The sequence below is a fragment of the Globicephala melas genome, chromosome 1 (assembly GCF_963455315.2).
Source record: "Globicephala melas chromosome 1, mGloMel1.2, whole genome shotgun sequence".
NCBI lineage: Eukaryota > Metazoa > Chordata > Mammalia > Artiodactyla > Delphinidae > Globicephala > Globicephala melas.
Window position 1 is genome coordinate 80733982 of NC_083314.1, and position 19740 is coordinate 80753721.

A 19740-nucleotide genomic window follows, 5' to 3' on the forward strand; every position below is an offset into this window, starting at 1 on the left:
CAGGGGAAAGCGCGAACGCAGTCCCCCACTATCACAAATTTTGCAGTCGAGTTTCCCACATTTGGGGAAATCGCAGGGGTCAGCAAATCCGAAGTGCAATAGATAAGCCTCACCCTGGGAAAACCACCTTCGTGATCATGGTATCTCCTCTGCCAGGTAAGTATGAACTGAGGTCCCTTCGGCCCTGACACACCCTCAGACGCCTTATACTGTACATACACGGTCACTTTCCTCCCCGCAGCCCCGAGCCTTCCTGCCCCTTCCAGACAGCTGATCCATGCACTTGCAACCAACAGCCCTCGATTCGCTCCCATACCACGGGAGATCATGTGTCTTTCACCACCAGATCACGAACCAGCAGACCCTGCGCTGAGATATCTACATACGACACGCCCCATCCGTCAAGCCAACGGGAATTACCGCTCCCATCCAGCCCACGCCCCGCCCTACTCCGCGCCTCCCTCCTCCCACGCCGTCCAGCCAAGCCTACCAGAGGGCGGGCGCCCTCTGGGGGAAGTGACGTCGACCGCTCGCTCTTTTCCTCCCACCCGCCCCCACCCGCCCCCACCCGCCCCCACCCGTTGGGGCCGTGCGCGCGTGGCTGGCTGCTTAATCTCTGTCCTGCCGAGCACCTGTCTGGCGGCCTGCTGAAGCCTGAGCACCTTTTGGGAACTGTAACGGCTTTCAATGCGCAGAATAGAGAACATTCAGGAGTCCAGGGGAAACCGGTTCCTTTCAAATCCAGTTGTCTTTGTGATGTACTATTGTGTGTACGTCTAGTAAAACGCATTAACCATTATGACTGGCGGTGAACTCTATTCCATTCTTGAAAGTTCAATTTCGTTCATCGGAAATTTCATTCCTTTTATTCCCCGTCTTCAGGTGTTGTTTTGACTCTGTCCTTGAACAGATTTGAACACCTATCTGCTACCCTCTGACTTCGGAGTCAAATACCTTCTTTAACACAGGTTCATTTGTTATCACTACGCGAGTCATAATTTTACCTTTCTCTGTAAATTATTTTTATTAATTATTATTTATTTATTTATGTATTTTGTGGTACGCGGGCCTCTCACTGTTGTGGCCTCTCCCGTTGCGGAGCACAGGTTCCGGATGCGCAGGCTCAGCGGCCATGGCTCACGGGCCCAGGCGCTCCGCGGCATGTGGGATCTTCCCGGACTGGGGCACGAACCCGTGTCCCCTGCATCGGCAGGCGGACTCTCAACAACTGCGCCACCAGGGAAGCCCTTATCTGGCTTTTTGATACACTTTCTCATCCCTTCTAATACACACTGTATCATGTGTTTCCTGGCTTCTGTTCCCTCCCGGGAATTATAACTCCAACAAGGCTTCTGATTTGGGACTGTGTCTCCACCCATAACAAAATGTTCAGGCTGGTCCCTGGCAAGCTGGTCAGTGTGCCCCTGTGCTGCTGCCCAATTCTGTTTTTCCTCACGGGCACAGAAAGTTGATAGGACTGTTTGGACATCCTTCCAAGTTAAATCGAAGGCCACAGTTAGGGCCTGAAACCCTTCAACAAACTTACTAGGGTGTTCAGAAAATCGGCCCGTTCTCTGTTTGCATTGGGCTAAATCGGTTAAAGAAAAGGGCACATGTACTCCGATTGTCCCTTTGCCATTTGCCACTTCCCTAAGAGGGCATCCTTTTCCCGATCCTGGGTGATAGGAAGTTCCACTATGAGTTACTCCGAAGTGACTAGTCTCTCCCTCCTGGGGTAACAGCGGATATAAAGGGACATAGGAAGGTGGAGTTTGGGATTGGTCAGAGGATCTGGAGAAGTAGGTGCCTCCGGAGAAGCAGGGGAAACTTGGCTCCCCGCGCCCCACCCCCACCCCCGGGAGCTGGGGAAGCTTAGAAGGGGATCATCTAAAATGTCAGGAGTGCTTTCTGATTCCCCAGGCTTTTGATTACAGGAGTCACATAGAGCAGGCTTTTGGTAAAGGACTATGAAGGCTTGGATATATGGAATCTCAGTCCATTTTCCCATCTTGCGACAGTAAAGATCCAATTGCAAGATGGTATTGTAATTTAGAGACCAATTTTCAGGCCATTTAACTCCATCCCCACCCCCACCCCCCCAACTTATATAAAGTCCAGGCCGTGTTACGGTAGAGTTTAAGTATTTTCCTTTTCAGCCCATCTATTTAAAAAATTTTCCAGTTTTTAAGGATACATTCCAGAGGTATTTCTTCTGGCTTAGAAGAGGACCCTCCCATGCTGAGTAACCTGCAACTGAGAGCACTCCTAGAAATGAAGTCTGGCGTCCCAGAGACATTTTACCAGGAGGCTTCTGTTGAAAGCGGGTCGGAGTGTCCTCTGAATACACTTCTTACCTAATGGGATTTTGAGCGTCGTCTACTCTCCCATCAATTCCTAACCAGAATTCTCAGGTCGACCCAGTCCCTTGCGTGAGGGGTCCCCGATAGGGGACGTTTGAACCAGTGCCAGTGCATTGCCAGGACTCTCCTTGAGGAGGATCTGTTGTCTATAAAGCTTATGTCCTATAACAAGTTTCCCTATGTTGGGGTGTATTCCTTGAGATTGAGCATTTATAAAGCCTAGGATGTGGGCTGCTTGGAAGTGGCGAGCCCAATAGGTAGTCTGTAAAGGTATGGGCTGCCAAGGCCTGGAGTGAAGAGGGTCCTAGAGGTGCAAAAAGGAACTCCTACAGGAATTGGAGTTGGGTGCAATGGAAAATGTCATGGAGGGGTCAGGACCCGAAGGCCTAGAGGTGGGAGTATTCCCACAGGGGATTTTTTGGACATAGAGTAAGGTGAGAGACTAGACAGCAAAAGAACCCAAAACCCTTTCTCCTATCTGTTTGGCAGCTGCAATAAGATTGGGGAGAGCCTGATGATTCCAGCTGACACAGGCAACAGCGAGTTTGGACAATGTTTCCCATGTAATTTAACATATCAAATGAACCCAGTATGTTTAGGATCTCTCTTTGGGATGTTCCAGGTGCCCTTTGAAGCACCCCAAAGTTAGCTGGAGGTCAAAAGAACTTTAGTTAGAATTTGATACTTGGGAAGTCTGTCAAAAATCTCAAAAAGTTTTAAAACACCTGGTCAGATAGAATCAATCGTAGGTTGCTATGATACAATTATTCCTTGACCTAAGGTGAAAAAAAAGATTTCAAAAATAAATACAGATCTGGGACTTCTCTGGTGGTCCAGTGGTAAAGAATCCTCCTTCCAATGCAGGGGATGTGGGTTTCATGCCTGGTAGGGGATCCCACATGCCATGGGGCAACTAAGCCTGCACACGACAACTACCGAGCTCGTGCGCCTCAGTGAAAGAGCTCATGTGCCACAAATTACAGAGCCCACGCGTTCTGGAGCCCGCGCACCACAATTACAGAGCCCATGCGCCACAACTACGGAGCCCAGTGCTGCAACTACTGAAGCCCGCAAACCGAGAGCCCTTGCCACCATAATCAGAAGTCCGCGCACTGCAATGAAGAGTAGCCCCCGCTGTCCACAGCTAGAGAAAGCCCGCATACAACAACAAAGACCCAACACAGCCAAAAATAAATAAAATTTTTTTAAAAAAGAAAGAAAGGCTATTAAATAGTCTCTCCAAATTTTGGTAACTTGAAACTAACTTATATGATAGTGATAGGGACAGAGTAAAGGGACAAAGTAGGTAATTAAATAGTTAATCCCACCAGGGGTTTGTTGGTAAAGAAAAAAGTATGGGAGACCCCCGAAAGTTAATGATCACTCAAGAAAGCGGGTTTGCTCAACCACAAAACCAAGCAGGCCTGCTTAGCAACAAAACCATGAGATATGCAACAGAGCATGAGATATGCCCCAAAACAATAAAATAATCCTGGCATGAGAGCCACATCCCGCCCAGTGAGCTCAGTAAGTTAATGACCCCTAGGCCATGCTCTCTGCACACATGAAAAACAATAATTTATGGAAAAGTGACATTTCAAAATGAAAGACTCTCTTTTTACTTAGACCTAAAATAATTAACAAATGAACCTGTGTTAAAGAAGGTATTTGACTCCGAAGTCAGAGGGTAGCAGATAGGTGTTCAAATCTGTTCAAGGACAGAGTCAAAACAACACCTGAAGACGGGGAATAAAAGGAATGAAATTTCCGATGAACGAAATTGAACTTTCAAGAATGGAATAGAGTTCACCGCCAGTCATAATGGTTAATGCGTTTTACTAGACGTACACACAATAGTACATCACAAAGACAACTGGATTTGAAAGGAACCGGTTTCCCCTGGACTCCTGAATGTTCTCTATTCTGCGCATTGAAAGCCGTTACAGTTCCCAAAAGGTGCTCAGGCTTCAGCAGGCCGCCAGACAGGTGCTCGGCAGGACAGAGATTAAGCAGCCAGCCACGCGCGCACGGCCCCAACGGGTGGGGGCGGGTGGGGGCGGGTGGGGGCGGGTGGGAGGAAAAGAGCGAGCGGTCGACGTCACTTCCCCCAGAGGGCGCCCGCCCTCTGGTAGGCTTGGCTGGACGGCGTGGGAGGAGGGAGGCGCGGAGTAGGGCGGGGCGTGGGCTGGATGGGAGCGGTAATTCCCGTTGGCTTGACGGATGGGGCGTGTCGTATGTAGATATCTCAGCGCAGGGTCTGCTGGTTCGTGATCTGGTGGTGAAAGACACATGATCTCCCGTGGTATGGGAGCGAATCGAGGGCTGTTGGTTGCAAGTGCATGGATCAGCTGTCTGGAAGGGGCAGGAAGGCTCGGGGCTGCGGGGAGGAAAGTGACCGTGTATGTACAGTATAAGGCGTCTGAGGGTGTGTCAGGGCCGAAGGGACCTCAGTTCATACTTACCTGGCAGAGGAGATACCATGATCACGAAGGTGGTTTTCCCAGGGTGAGGCTTATCTATTGCACTTCGGATTTGCTGACCCCTGCGATTTCCCCAAATGTGGGAAACTCGACTGCAAAATTTGTGATAGTGGGGGACTGCGTTCGCGCTTTCCCCTGATATTTATGAGGTATAAAAACAGAGTTGTGGAATTGTTTGCGGGGTGCAGCGAGTTCCGTGGTTTATAGATTGTTGTTGCTGGGGAGGTGCTGTGACGTACTTGTGTGTGTGGTCAGTTATGGTGTTTGGTTACGTGCTGAACCGCGTGAGTGCGACCCGGCTGCAGATCAGCGCTTGGGTTTAGATGTTAGCAGTACGTTCTGTAAAGTGTCCGCAGCTGAGTTACTAAAGACGCGATTTGGTCTCGGGAGGGTTGCGGTTGTTACTACCGGGATACGATCCCAGCGTTACTGCGCTGAAAATGGCGGCGCCCGCGCGACTCGCCTGTATGTGGTGTACTGAGTTTTCCACCGCTGAGCGACGGAAATTTGGGCTGTCGTAGGAAACCACGCCTGTGCTTTGCGGTACGCGGAACGCTTTTTGTGTGTAAACGACGTGAAACGCAACTGTGGTTAAAGCTTAGGTCTACACTGGGAGGTCAGCGTTAGCTCCGCGAACGGACCCGAAGAAAATAACCGGGTGCCGCGTAACCGGTTTTTTACCGGTTTGTGTGGTGAGAAGCCAAAGAGCAGATAGATGCGCTTCTGACCGGTTCCATGCTTTTGTAATTCTGAGCTAATATTCTGAAGTGATCAGCTGCATCGTTTGCAATCATGGCTGGGGATTTCGGTAGGTACCCGCCTACTCATTCCTTTTTTCCGTCTCAAGCAGTGTCTTCGTATTTCTCAGTCCTGTTCCTTTTCCTTCCTTTAGCCTTTCTTTTCAGTCCTTCTCTCACTACTTACTTGCATAGACAAAAAACAGCAGTTCTCTTTCAGTCTTCAGTTTGCACGAGACCTGCTTCACTGGCCTGGCAAGTTAAGAAATTACCTTCACATCCGTTTTCGTTAAGTAGCCGCAGGAGTTGTACATAACATTTTTTTCATTTACTAAGGAGTAGTTTTAGTTTTTTCCCTATTGAACTACAGTTTAGGAAAAAACCCCAGGCCCAGCGTTGGCAGTTGTGGGCTTTTCACAAACTCCTTTCCCAGGATGTGGTATTCCCTTGCTTCACCGTCACTGCTGATCCACGAAGTCCTGGCAAACAGAATCTGCTGGGCCAAACAGTCAAGGTAGGACCATGGACGAAAAGACTGTCGCCCCCGCGTGGCTACCTCGGGGACGGCACTCCTAGATCCGCTCAGCTCCGGAAGCCTCTGCGACCCGTGGGGGTGCTGTCAGGGAGAGGGGGAGTGAAGATGGGCGAGTGGAGATGGAGATGGAGGTGGGGGAAGGGGTGATACTTAAGGGTAGGTCTAAAGAAAAGTAGGTCCAAAGAAAACTAACTGAAAAGCACAGGACCCAGGTCGAGTATGTAGATCATTGGAAGTGAAAGTAAAAAACAAAAGTGCTCTTCTCCCCAGCAGCGGGCGTTTTCCCTGCTCAAATATAAAATAGCTGAACCAAGACGAAAGTTAACTTTCAATGCCCTACTGATGAGAGAACGGGTTTTTAGAGTTTTTAACAGATTTCCTTAGTCTCAAGGTTGTCCACAGTATTATGCTCTGGATCCCGGATCGAGGAGTTTCTGACCAAAAGAAGCCGAACAATAAATACCGGGACTAGGAACTGCTTGGATATTGGTTTCCAGGCCTATCAGACATAGCGAGGTTATTACGAAGACATTGGGTTGCCTCTGGGGTTAGGAGCCCAACCTCGCGGGGGGGGGGTGCTCCGGGGGAGGGCTCCTTTTCAGTCCTGGTGCCTTCTGTTGGAGCTTGGGCCAACTCCGATTTGCTAGGCCGATTTTGCAAGCGTCATATGAAAATAATATTACGTACTTCGTGAACTTGTGTAGATTAAATGAGATAATCTAATAACACACCTAGCATAGTGTGTGGCTTATATTAAGTATGTCCTGATAGGAAACAATCAAAGATAAGCCTGTACTTCAGGTTTTTGTAACATTTGAATACATTTTGTATTTGCGGATGTAACATCCGTTCACAAAATAAATTCGTATTAAAGAAGAAAAGATTTTATATGGAATTTATGAAACATATGCCCACAAACGGGACTTGTTTATAGCAACTTTGTTCATCAATGCAAATGTCCAGCACGAGGTGAACGGATATAATTGTGATATATTCATTCAAAGGAATACTAACTACTCTTTGATGAAATGAAACAGATTCCTGATACAGGGCCCCAATATGCATTACTCCCGAAAACATCATGCTGAGTGATGAAAAGAGTACATAGTCTGTGGTTCCCTTTATGTGAATTTCTAGAACAGGCAAAACTAATCCATAGTGACAGGAACTAGATCACTGATTTCCTGGGACAGGAAGTGGTAGGGGGATCGACGGCAGAGGACATTTTGGAGTACTGGAAATGTTCTTCCTTCTTGAACAGGGTAGTGGTTACGTGGGTACATTCATCTGTCAAAAGTCATCAAACTTGAAATGGATGCATTGTATTATTTTCAAATTACAACTCGAGAAATTTGATTTTAAAAAGTAATAAGAATCATTCCAAATTTTAATGTCTTAATTATTATCATTATTATTATTAGCCTTAGAGGGTTCTTTTAGAAAAGTCTCTCTCTTGTGGTAAACAATTTGATTGAAATTTCAGCAATTTCTTCATTTTTGTATCTTTTTCTTCCATTAACTTTATGCACTATTAAATTGCATACTTTAAAATAAAACTAGAATCTATAAGAGCTCAATTTTATAAAAACAAATATAGATATAGATATACCAAAATGACTCCATCAATATTTAACTACCTTAACAGAGGTTATTTTTGAATTTCAGATGTTTCAAAATTTTACATATTTGCATTTTCTGCATCATTTGAATTTTACATAATAAGCATATATAATTTTTGCAAAAATTAGAGTAACTTAAAAATAGAATCGAAGAAAAATACGTAAAGATGTTACCAGCAGTTAATTCCAGGAGGTGGGACTATGGATGGCTGCTTATTTACTTCTTTATATATATATATTTAACATTTTTAAATTTAAAGAAAATGAATGACCTGGAAGTGAAGGAACAGAATAGCTGTGGAAGAAGTATGGCGTAGGTGAGAGGAAAAGATAAAGGGAAGGAAAAACCTAGTTCTGGCAGGAATTGTGTTTAAGTTGGAGATGTGCGGGGAGCAGCTGTTGGGATAAGAAGGATGTTTGGGAGGCAGGTGGGTCATGAGGATATTTAGGACAGTTTTATGCCCGTTACGTGACTCCTCCTTAGTGTTTTTTTCAAAAGAAATATACAGACTTAAATTTCTTGTCAAGCATCTTTACCATTTTTGTTCCTCTTTGATTGGGAGCGTATCTTGTGGAGCCAGGCGGGCTTCCGTTCAGATTCCTGCTTTCAAATGCCGCTCACTGACTGAGCGATGAGACAAGTTACTTAACCTTTCCACGCCTCAGTTTTCTCATGTGGGAAGTGAGGACGATGATATGATATAGGCCTGTTGAAAGGATCAAATGAGTAAACCCATGTAAAACTTGTAGACTATGCCTGGGCACACGGCACTAACATGTAATCATTGAGTGTAAGCTCTTGTGTTTTGGGCACAGCACTGCATAAAGACTCGGTGGGATTTTATTTAAGTTACTGATACTTTTGAGTGGCTGTGGACCCTCCTAGAGAGAGTAAAGCAATCCTCTCTGACCAGCAGTAACCTCCTGGGCTGGGAGGATCTGCAAGTATATTAGCTCATGTGATCAGCTCATCAAAAGGGGAATAATGGTCCAATTCCTTGCTTCAAGAATGCCCCAATGTAAAAAAAATAAAAATCATGATTTTACAGTGGAAAACATTTCTACACATGACACAAGACCCAGAATTTTAAAAGAGTGATACATATGACTACATAAAAATTTATATTCAAAATACAAGCAATGAACTTTAAAAATATCATACATGTGGTACAAAGTTACATATGCCCCAAAACTTGTTATGGGAAACAGTAGTCCCCTGATCCCATCCCACATTTCTTTTTTTCCAGGGATAACCACTTTCAACTCACATGACCTACTGTTTGGCTATTTATCTCCTTATCTCTAAATAAATATTGAGACTCTGATTTTCCAGTTTCCCACCCCAGGCCCTGCAGACCGGCCTGCAAAGGGAAGAGTGGAGTTTGTGTGTTTCCCTACCCGCCAGTCGTCTCCAAGGCAGCCGCCAGGACTTCCACTGGCTTGCACACCAACACAGCCCACCTCACCCCTCCAAACCCAACGGCGAAGGAAACTTTGCAAGAACAAATGCCAGGCAAGCAGCTTGGCGATTTGGGGTGGAACCGGGCTCTCGGGCAGGTCGGTAAAGGGTGGGAGCGCTCCAGAGTGAGGAGCTGTGGTCGCCCAAACCCAGCGACTGCCCCCGCTGCAGTGCCCGCCCAGCTCCTCTCCCTTCCAGCCCCTTTCTCCCTTCTGTGTCATTCTCTCCTCTTTCCTGCTCTTGCCCTTCCTCGGATCTTTTCGCCGGCCTCACACCTTTCTCGTCAAGTCCTCCAAAGACAGCTGTGTCGTTCGGTCCTTCGTAACCTCTGAAAGTTCCAAAATCTCAAACTCAGAGAGATGCTCCTTAGCACCTGGAAGAGAACGTTTTAATTAGCTATTCAAGTCCATCACAAGCCTCATCCATACGTTTCTACCGAGCAGTAGAGGACAAAAGTGTTTCCATCCGGTCACGTCCTGGGGCGTCTTCTCGGTGGAGCAGAGTCGCGGCAGGACGAAGGGGCGCCGGCCGGTCCCGGACTCGGAGCGGCCCCGGCTCGTCTCACCTTTGGCCCCGGAGGAGCCGGGCCGGGCGGCCGTGGGTCAGGGACTTGGGGTCTCCTCAGACGCCGGAATCCGCGGCCGGGGCTCCCCTTTCTGGCTGAGCTTGGAAAGAAAGGACGAGGTTTCCTGGAGTGAAGGTTCAAATCTTAGCCTAACAGCGGCTTTTCGTGTCCAACGGAGACTTAGGAGCGAGCAGTTCTGAATAAAATGGGTATAAACTGGGATAGGATCCATTGATATTCGGAATAATAAATAGGGCACCTGAATACAATACAGTACTTCCCATCCAGGTCTGGAACCCTCGACCCGAAAGCTAAGACGCTGTCACCCTGGCTGCTCAGCGACGTCACAGCCCCGCACCGCGACCCTTTACTCACAGGGACCAGCGCGCAGTTAGTTACAGGACGTGCGGTGCGAACCCCTCTCGCGGGGCAGGAGTCAGTGGGCGCAGCCTCTGCCTTTTGCCCCCGAGACCCAGGGTGACCCGACGAGGGGGTGCCACCGGCTCGGTCGCTGCGCCCCTGGGCGGCGGGGCCGGGGCCTCCGGTGGCCAGCGACGGGCAGAGTCGCCAGGGTCCAGCGGGGACGCCGCGGGCTCGTCCCCTCACCTGCCCTCCACGTCCGCGTGGACCGCGCGGACCGCGCCTCTCCGGGACGCGGGAGCGGGAAAGCACGTCCCATCTGAGGAGTAAAAAAGTCCTTCTTCTAACTAAGCAGAAAGGTCCCACCGAGATTTGAACTCGGATCGCTGGATTCAGAGTCCAGAGTGCTCACCATTACACCATGGAACCTGCTCGAAACGTGCTCGCTCTATGCCGCCAGAGATGGGGAAGTACTTATTTAGCCTCCACGCGTCCCAGCGATAATCCCAGGGCATTTCTTCTACGGTCCCGACAAGACTTGAATACAGTTGACCCGCGTGGGTGGTCCTCCGTCTTGCTTTCTCTCTGCTCCTCTCCTTTGATTGACTTCTCTCAGTTCACTTGCACCTCAGAAAACGAGGTAAAATCCACTTTGGGCTTCGGGCCAGGGAAGAGCCCCTGAAAGTCTCCATCATAAACCACATATTCTGCCTCAGTTTGCCAGAGTGTCCCATCCTGAGGTAAAATTTCTGCAGATAATAGTGTTACTTTTCTTCGCCTTCACACTTTTCCCATTGCCCAGAGAGGGCAGACGATTGTCAGGGCAGGACTTGGGACTTCCTGGGTCCCTTGGCTACACAGCACCGATGACACTCCAAAGCTGCCACCACCTCCTACGTGTAATATATAAAGTGTGTCCGCAGTGGAATGGGCATGGGAGGCAGGAGACCTCTCCTTTTCTTCTTCATACACTTCTGATGAAGGGGGGCTAAGTTTTTCTTACCACTGTAGATTTGTTAGATTTACCGCGCAAGTAAAAATTAACGTTTACACCAAACACTGAGACAAACCAGGCCATACTCACCAGGGGTGACTCAAAATCAACGACATGCTGTGGAGGCCACAAGGCAGCGCTATGACACTTCGGCAGTCACAGACTCTTTCCTCACAGCGTGGGCAAGTCAGTTTCATTCCAATTTCTTAATATATCATGACCCAGAAGTTGCACGGCTTAAAAGAAGTGTACACATACCCAGGTACCCAAGAGCACTCATTGCTGGGTCATAGAGCACGTGCATCCGAGTTGTCTGACAGTGTATACAGTATTTATGTACACAAAATACCACCACACTAAATATTCACATGTGTAATAGGTATAAGTCCACACTATGTCTCAAAATAATAATCTGCGTTATTTCATTTCCCCTTTACTTCTTCATTTTCTCCCAAAGCCATTCCTCCCCTTATCCAATACACAGAACAGAAAAATTCGCATTAAAAGAAAAGAGCCGTCGGCCAAAAAACAGAGTCAGTAAGATGCCCAGTGTTGCTGGGAGACGTCCCAGGGACTGGACAAGAGTTGACTCAAGGAGGAAGGAGGCCCTTGTTACCAGGAGGAAGTTCACAGCACCGGGCTGAGGAGAAGATGAAACTTCCTTCTGGAAAATCAAGAAGCTGGGCGGCAACAAACAACACAAAGCGCTCCTCCAGGAGAACTTCAAGGTCAGTCAAGGTTTATGAGTGCAAGGACCACAAGGGGTCTCTGGCTGATACAGGAAGAAAAGAAATCCGTGGAAAGGACGTTGAGGGATCACAGAATGGCCGGGAAACCCGGAGCGTCCTGCTGAGTGCCAGACCCTGTTCTGGGCGTGGGGACGCAGGGGCGACCATCACGGCGACTGCTGCCGTTGTGGAAATCGCGTGACGGACACCGGAAACCAAAACACCACACGGGCCCCCGGAGGCCTCTCGGAAGGGTGGGCAAAGTCACATTCATTGGGTGTCGGCGAGGAAACCGGAAGAGCCGTCATGGATGCCCACCGGGAGTTCAGCTATCCTTGGACCCCAATTCGGTTCAGGCGCGGAGGGTCCCGGCCCGGGCTCCGGGTGTCTCCGGGGGCGCTGGCATCTGAGGCGAGTGAGGGGCAAGGCGGGGTCAGGCCATTCTGCTGCCCTTTTAGTTTCGGATAAGGCACCTGAGGCACCAGTTTCAAACAGGATAAAGAACATCATTCATCGCTCTAAACTTTCCGTTTTTCCGAGGCTTTCGAACGGGCACCGTTCTCCTGCGGGACAGGCGGCACATCCTGGGAATTAGTAAGTGTCTACTGCAAAGAGAGTCCAGAAAAGGCATGTGCTGTTGTCTCTGTGGCGCAATCGGTTAGCGCGTTCGGCTGTTAACCGAAAGGTTGGTGGTTCGAGCCCACCCAGGGACGGTGGGAGAGTTTTCTTTTCTTTTTTCTTTTTCCCCAGAACCCATTCAGGGTTTTCGGTGCTGAATACCATTCCAGGTGTTCCATGCTGATTATTACCTGTACATCTGCTTCCACAAAGTTTACCGAACTGTGTTCGGGGTCCTGTCCACCTCACCACTGCTGCCAGTCTTGGGCCACCCCGACTTCCCAGCTCTATTGTCTGTCGTCTCTACTGGACTCCATACTTGCCTAACTCACGACCTCCTGAAAGAGATCAAGGAAGCCACGGTCTGGTGGGATAAAGTCTTTATTCTGCCAAGTCTATAGACTTGGACAAGAAAGTTATATGTTATGTGCCTCAAATTTTTCATCTCTGAACGTTAGTACTTGTTCTGTGAATGATGTTATAAGTGAGCTCATCATCATAATTCTCCTCTGCATTGTTTCTGATAAAGGCCTTTCTTCCATGGTTGTGTATTACTTGGTTTCATGGTTTCACGATGACGAATATGCTGCAACCATCATTATTGTACACACACCTCTGAGCACCCGTGCAGGTGTTTCCATAGCTTAGAGAACTGGAAGTGCAAGTGCTACCTTTAGTGTTTGTATGCTTCTAATGTTGGTAAATGCTTCAAATTTTCCTTCCACAGAAGTGGGACTGAATCATATTCCATTTTATTTTCCAGTCTTTCAATGTCCCTTTCTTCATTTACTTGCCAACACAGCAATCTTTGTATACATCTCTCTAAGATAGTCTAACTAATAAAGGGAGCAGTGCCCTCCCGACATAACTAAGGGGAAGGACAACAGAGGGACATTGTGGGCATTACACAGAGATATTCTATTGCATACGCTCGAAAGCTCAACATTCAATATTTTTAAAATCCTCCAAGAACTGTAATTGTTTTCTCTGCTGACCTAGTCAACAGGGTCCAGAGAAGACTACCCAGAATGACCTCTTTGATAACGTCCTGCCAAGCAACTTATCCAAAGAGAAGAATCTCACTGATCCCAGAGGTTTTTTCCTTCTCCCCTTTTCTCTTTTATTTATAAATTTTGCTTATACTTTTAATTTGATGAAAACAATCTAATGCCTGTCCTTCCTCGTATAAAAAGGGGAATTAGCATGTGAATAAGTGTTTCTGTGTTATTCCTTGTCAGTTTTTTGTTTGTTTCTTTGTTTCTGTGTTTTTTGGCTGTGACTATAAAAGTTAGCCCATTTAAGACACATCGTGGGAGCCAACAGAATCCTGCCCCCCCCCCACAGGTTCCTGCTTCAGACCTGGACCCTTAGAGTTATTAGCTCATGTTTGCTCTGTTCTGTTAAATCTCATGTGCAGAAATTGAGCATTTTGGCTTTTTCATACTGTGTGGTTACTGAACAAGGATTTTCTCTCTCTCTCTCTCCGTCTCATTTGTGCATCACTAATTTCTCCTCTCAGTGCGGGATTCTGGTTTTAATTCTAGGAAGTGAACTTCTGGGGATAATCCCTGTTGGGTGGTGGTTTACAGGATCTATTCCCTGTTAGGTAGAAGGTGACAGCTAATCTGGACCATGAGTCTTTCTTGTCTGATGCTTGTCCTGAGGATTCTGGTATTTCCTGGTATGTGACACCACAGCAGTGAGAAGCTGTCCACCTCTTGTCTTTCCTCTATTTGGTAAAAACCGCGTGGGCCAAGGCAATCCTTGTCAATAACTGCAAAAGTGTAGTAGCTACAATAAGGATGATCTTAATATGCAATGGTTCCCTCAAAAGGAGCTCCACAGTAATAAGGGGATTAATACAGGAAGAATATTGAATTTTTAGCATGGAATACGCAGCTTTCTTTCATTGGTATACTCAAGTTTCTAAATAACTGAAAAAATTCAAACAAATGTCCTTTAGGGATTACTTAAATCAGACTACAGAAAGCTGAGGAAAGACATTTATATCATTAAAAACAAGCAACAAAGCCAGCAACATGAGCACCTGTGACAACCCTACAAGTCAAGAGTTAAAGTTTCCAGAACTGTAAGCCAGTTCAGTCCTTAATACAGATGGATGAGGAGCACTGACGTCATGCACAGATACATACCCTGGAGACTCAAAAGCATATCACAGAAGCACTCCGATTTTCACTAATGAGCTTCCTTCAAGGACCTAATGTGGCTTACTTATTTCATTTTGTTTCCCTCACTGTTAGTTGCTGTTAATGCATATCGTTGCCTCTGCTTTCACCTTAAATAATGCGCACTAGTTTGATGAATTTTTTCCCCTTTAAATATATTTTCTCAGAAACAAAACAATATACTTTCTATTCCTTAGGATAGAATAGACAAATTTGGCCTCTAAAAATTTAAATTAATTAAAAATTAATTTCCCAATTAATTTCAGAATAATAATAATCAGTTACGTAAATATAAAATAAGAAAATTAAGAATTTCTGGGAAAAATGCATTACTACTTATGCTTTCAATGTGGTATGTATATGAGGAAAAATTTTGTTGTTGAATTGGTGACAAGGAACTATAACAGATTTAGCTGTAGATTAAATTAATGGTCTTGATTACTGGGAAGAACAGTGAGAAACGAAATGAAATTGATTACAAAGACGACCGTTAATTCTTTTAAGCAATGTAAATATACATTTTATATATAATGACATTTAAAATGTTTATGTCATGTGGTGTGTTTTTATCGAGGTTACTCAGAAAACTTAGATTGGTTTAATAATTTTGGTCTATAAATGACTATATATATTTTTTCAAATTATCTTATAATGTAGAAAATAATGGTGGTATAATATTATGGTACGTAAGTCTAGGCTTTAATTTGTCTTGAACATCTGAGTTAAGTTGGACTTCTTAAATTTCTTATACTGGTTGTACCAGTTAAATAAGGAAACATATTCAGGAAGATTTCAATGTCATTGAAAAAATCATTAAAATTTATGTGTTGAAGTATATTAAATATACTAGTCAAGTACATTAAATATACTAATATCTTTAAAGAGGAATGAATACTTGTAATTCTAGAAACCAGACGACTCAATTATTCCGCTTACAATTTCTGGTAAACATTTTTAGGTGTCATCTAATATGTGATTCCATATATACGAATATATGATTCCAACATTCTCAGGTTGCAACATCTGTCAGCTTAAATTACAAATTCAAGATTTACAGTTAACTTTAATCCTTTGACTAACATTAAATTGATTTAATTAACGAATCATCTTTGGTTGCCTGCAAATTCTGTCTGTCTTTGTCCTTCCCGTTTGCCCTGATTTCCTGATAGGTTGGCTGACAACAGCGCTTTCGTTGGGGAATGCTGTTGTTTTCTGGGTTCACATATATTTCTATATTTTGTAGGTTTGCGGCTGGTGCTGTGGCTATTCTTATGTGTTGGCTTGACAAAAGTTCAGTAGCGTGGCTTGTGTTTTCACTGCTCTGACACGGCAGAATCATAACCTTAATGCTGCGCACTGCACAGCCTCTGAAACCTTCTCAATCGCCTCCTTGCTTCTCGTTACACATTCATTTTCGCATGGCCCTTGCTTTTTATCACAGCAAGCACCAAAATCCAGCTTTGCACGGAAATGATATCATTGAAAAGAATGTAGGATAATCTAATGTTGGCAGATTTTACTATGTAAATTACACCTCAATAAAGCTTACTTTTAACAAAAAAGGACAAACAAAACCAAATGTAGACAGGATGGAGAGCACTGGAAATTCTTATTCATTTCTGGAAAGGGTATTAAAAAGTTCAACAGGTTGGAAGAAAATTTGGCAGCATCAGCTGAGGGTCATCCATACACAGTTACATGCTGTGGCCCAGAAATCTCACTTTTAGCTGTGCAATACCTTTGACCTGTGCTCTCCAATATGATAGGGACAAGCCACATGTAGCTACTGAACACTTGAAAGTTGCTAGGGCCACAGGGTGTAAGGATACTAGTCTGATGTAGTAAGTCTCCTAAAGCGTTAAAATAGATTAAACTAGAAAAATCAAAATTCCTTGTGACAGGTTTGAAAACTAATAAAGGGAAACGTCACTAAAATGAAGTCGGGAGACCAGAAGTGGGAGCTCTCACGGGGTACCACTCAAGTCCAAAGACAGGAAGTATCGTCAATTACAGACCCAGACAGAAAAAGCATCAATAGGAAATCATCATGGATTACAGGCCCCAACAGAAAAACATGTACATTGCATCTCCTGCAGGAAATCAGCAACTTGGCAATGAGAAAGTCATCACCCTGAACTTTCACTTTTCTTCAAAGGGCTAGGTTTCAAAACAACCTCCCTCAGCTTCCTCCTCTTTCTGTTAAGTAAGGTTCCTTCCTGTCTTTTGTTTGTGGGACTTGCATATGGCTTTTGCTATAGCTTGCTTGTCCTGAATTGCAATTCTTCCGCTATTCCTGAATAAACCCTTTTTGCAGGAAAAAAACAAAAAAAATCCCAACTTTTCTATATTTTTATATTTATAAAGTTTTTACATTTATTTTGCTTCTTTGTTTTTGGCTGCGTTGGGTCTCCGTTGCTCGGCTATGGCTTTCTCTAGTTGCAGTGATTGGGGCCTACTCTTCATCGTGGTGGCCTCTTTTGTGGCGGAGCATGGGACTTCGGCACGCAGGCGTCAGTAGTTGTGGCATGACGGCTCAGTAGTTGTGGCTCACGGGCTCACAACTTCAAGGTTCACAGGAGGAAAAGTAAGTTCAAAGTACTTACTGGGATATTGTTGTTGTCCTCAGATTTTTGGCTTCCCTTCAGTATCGGATGTCTGACTACTTACTTATATGTTGCTCAAGCCATGACCCTAAGCTGACATTCCACTGTTCTTACTGCGGCAAAGAGAGAAGCAAGAGTTCATGATCAAATCTTGCTCTGTTAAGAATCAATATGAGTCAAGGAAGGGGGAGGGTATATGAAATTGAGAAATTCTGATGAGGAAAGTAGTTCAATTAGGCTTAAGTAACGCAGAGGTGCCAAAGGGAGGACACTGGCAGGTCGTCCACAAAGAACAGCCGCCACATTCACGTCACCGCTAAACTCTGAAGAATTTTTGGAGCCTCCACACATAGCCAAAACCCTTTACCTGATTAGTTGGGAACATCACGAGATTAACCCGTCCAGACTAGGTGTTTGATGGCTTTCAGCTCTCTGTTCCTCAAGGAAAGGGAAAACTCCCCTTTCTCAGGCGTTGTGTGTGTGTGTGTGCGTGTGCGTGTGCGTGTGTGTGTGTGTGTGTGTGTGTTTCCTCTCTTCTCTTTTCTGGCTCTTTTATAAATCCTGTCTTTTTTAATGACAACATCCTAATAACTGTCTCCCATTTTTATTAGGAACCATGTGAGCTAACTCATTCAAAATCTCTTTACTACTTGAAGTAAGTCAGAAAGAGGGAAAGAAATATCGTATATTAACGCATATATGTGGAACCTAGCAAAATGGTTCAGATGAACCGGTTTGCAGGGCAGAAAGAGAGACACAATTATAGAGAACAAACATATGGACACCAACGTGGGGAAAGTGGCAGACGGGTTCGTGGTGCTGGGGTGAATTGGGAGATTGGGATTGACATATATACACTAATATGTATAAAACTGCTAATAAGAACCTGCTGTATAAAAAATAAACAAAATTCAAAAATAATCTCTTTACCACTAATGTTGAAGTATGATTTTCATATTCACATCTGTATACACTATATTGGTAGCTTTGAAATGTATTCTTGGGTGGAGACTGCCACGGAAAGGGAAAGTTTAGGCCTTAAATTGTTGAAAGATAGGTCCTTCTTAGTCTTTAAATAGACAGTTTCCAGTTAGTATGTGTTTAACAAGCTCATCGTCATTCTCTCTGCGTCTAACGTCGTGGCTTCTCCAAAGGTCCTGTTTACTCTTTCTCCTCTTCTTCTTCTTCATTTCGTTAATTAGTTTGGGGAGTTTTGTAGGCCTACCTTTCAATCTTCTTTTCCTTTTGAAATCTTGGAGGTTGAACAAGGAAGGGATGCAAATCTCAGTGAAGTTTTCTCAGTTACCCATGAGCATGGTGGCCAAGGGGAAGGGCTCTGGAGGCAAAGTGCCTGGGTCTGAGCGCAGGCTCTCACTGTCATGGGGGTGAGACCGAGAAAAGGTTAGCTCAGCTTTTCAGTGCCTCAGTGTTCCCATCTGCAACAAGGGGTGGTAAAGTCCTACACTATCTTCCAGGGCTGTTATGTGGACTTAGGAAGTTATTCCAGAGTAAAGCACTGAGGAACAGTGCTGGTCACTCAGTAAAGCTCGAGAAAGCTGCTATTATCCTTATTGTGAAGTCTTTTATTTCCCCTTCTAACTGTACCACTGCTGACCTTCAACATTCCCCAGAGCAAATTACGATTGTTTAGCTGACCTCTTCTCCCTCATATAAGTGACCTGCATCTGGAAAACTGGTTGGTGTGGATGGTGATCTAACTGGTGATCTAAAGGCAGTGGGGGACTGGATCCAACTTCATCAGCTTCTTGGACCCTGGGCAGGCATGACGAGTGTTTAGCTCACGGTAGACAATCTCTTGCACATGTTTCTATAACAAGAGCTTTTCATAGATAGTCAGACATACCTTAAGTATTATAAGAAAAGTGCAAGTATGTACCAGTGACATGTCTTTTTGGTTGTTGTTGTTTGAAGAAATCAGAAGAAGAAACTAGAATTTACCTGGAAGTTGTAGATTTCCTCCCTCAGTTATGATGGGGTGTTTGTAGCAAGCTAGCATTCACCCTGAAAACGACTAAGTCAAGTGTGGATTAAACGAATTCTGTTTGAAGCCTTTGGAGAAATGCAGCTGAGACCCACAGGATCAGCTCCAGAGAGAGAGAAGCTCACTGCAATGAACCTAATTCTCTCCCTTTTCCCCTTAGGCCCAAAGGGCACTTGCGCGAACCCCCGGCTCCCGAGGCTTCTGGGAGCTGAGTCAGAGGGGGTGACCCCTGCACTCGGGGGCATAGCTGTGGATCCGAGGACTCTGCGGTCGGTGCGGGAGCCCAAAGGCCGACTGTGGGAGGCTCGGGGGTCCTCCCTTCGGGGCAGGCTCGGAACCCTAAAAGCAGGCCCTCTCGGAAGCCGCAGTCTCCTTGCCTGAGAGGTCTTGGGGCTTCAAGGTTCATCCTTCAGTTTAAAAAGTTGGCGAGTAGGGCAGTGGTGGCAGGAACTACGGATTTCAGGGGTGTGTCACTGAGCTGTAGCACCCGCCGA

The 19740-nt window shown here is 45.6% G+C and overlaps 4 non-coding genes across 4 annotated transcripts; 2 read left to right on the forward strand and 2 right to left on the reverse strand.

Moving 5' to 3' along the window:
* Nucleotides 1-164, reverse strand: LOC115850496 (U1 spliceosomal RNA). The gene has a single exon (XR_009560224.1). It is a non-coding gene; the product is annotated as a U1 spliceosomal RNA (small nuclear RNA).
* Nucleotides 165-4814: 4650 nt separating this feature from the next.
* On the forward strand, nucleotides 4815-4978 carry LOC132594104 (U1 spliceosomal RNA). Its single transcript, XR_009560243.1, has one exon. It is a non-coding gene; the product is annotated as a U1 spliceosomal RNA (small nuclear RNA).
* Nucleotides 4979-10472: 5494 nt separating this feature from the next.
* On the reverse strand, nucleotides 10473-10544 carry TRNAQ-CUG (transfer RNA glutamine (anticodon CUG)). The gene has a single exon. It is a non-coding gene; the product is annotated as a tRNA-Gln (tRNA).
* A 1932-nt stretch (nucleotides 10545-12476) lies between these two features.
* TRNAN-GUU (transfer RNA asparagine (anticodon GUU)) lies at nucleotides 12477-12550 on the forward strand. The gene has a single exon. It is a non-coding gene; the product is annotated as a tRNA-Asn (tRNA).
* The last annotated feature ends 7190 nt before the right edge of the window (nucleotides 12551-19740 follow it).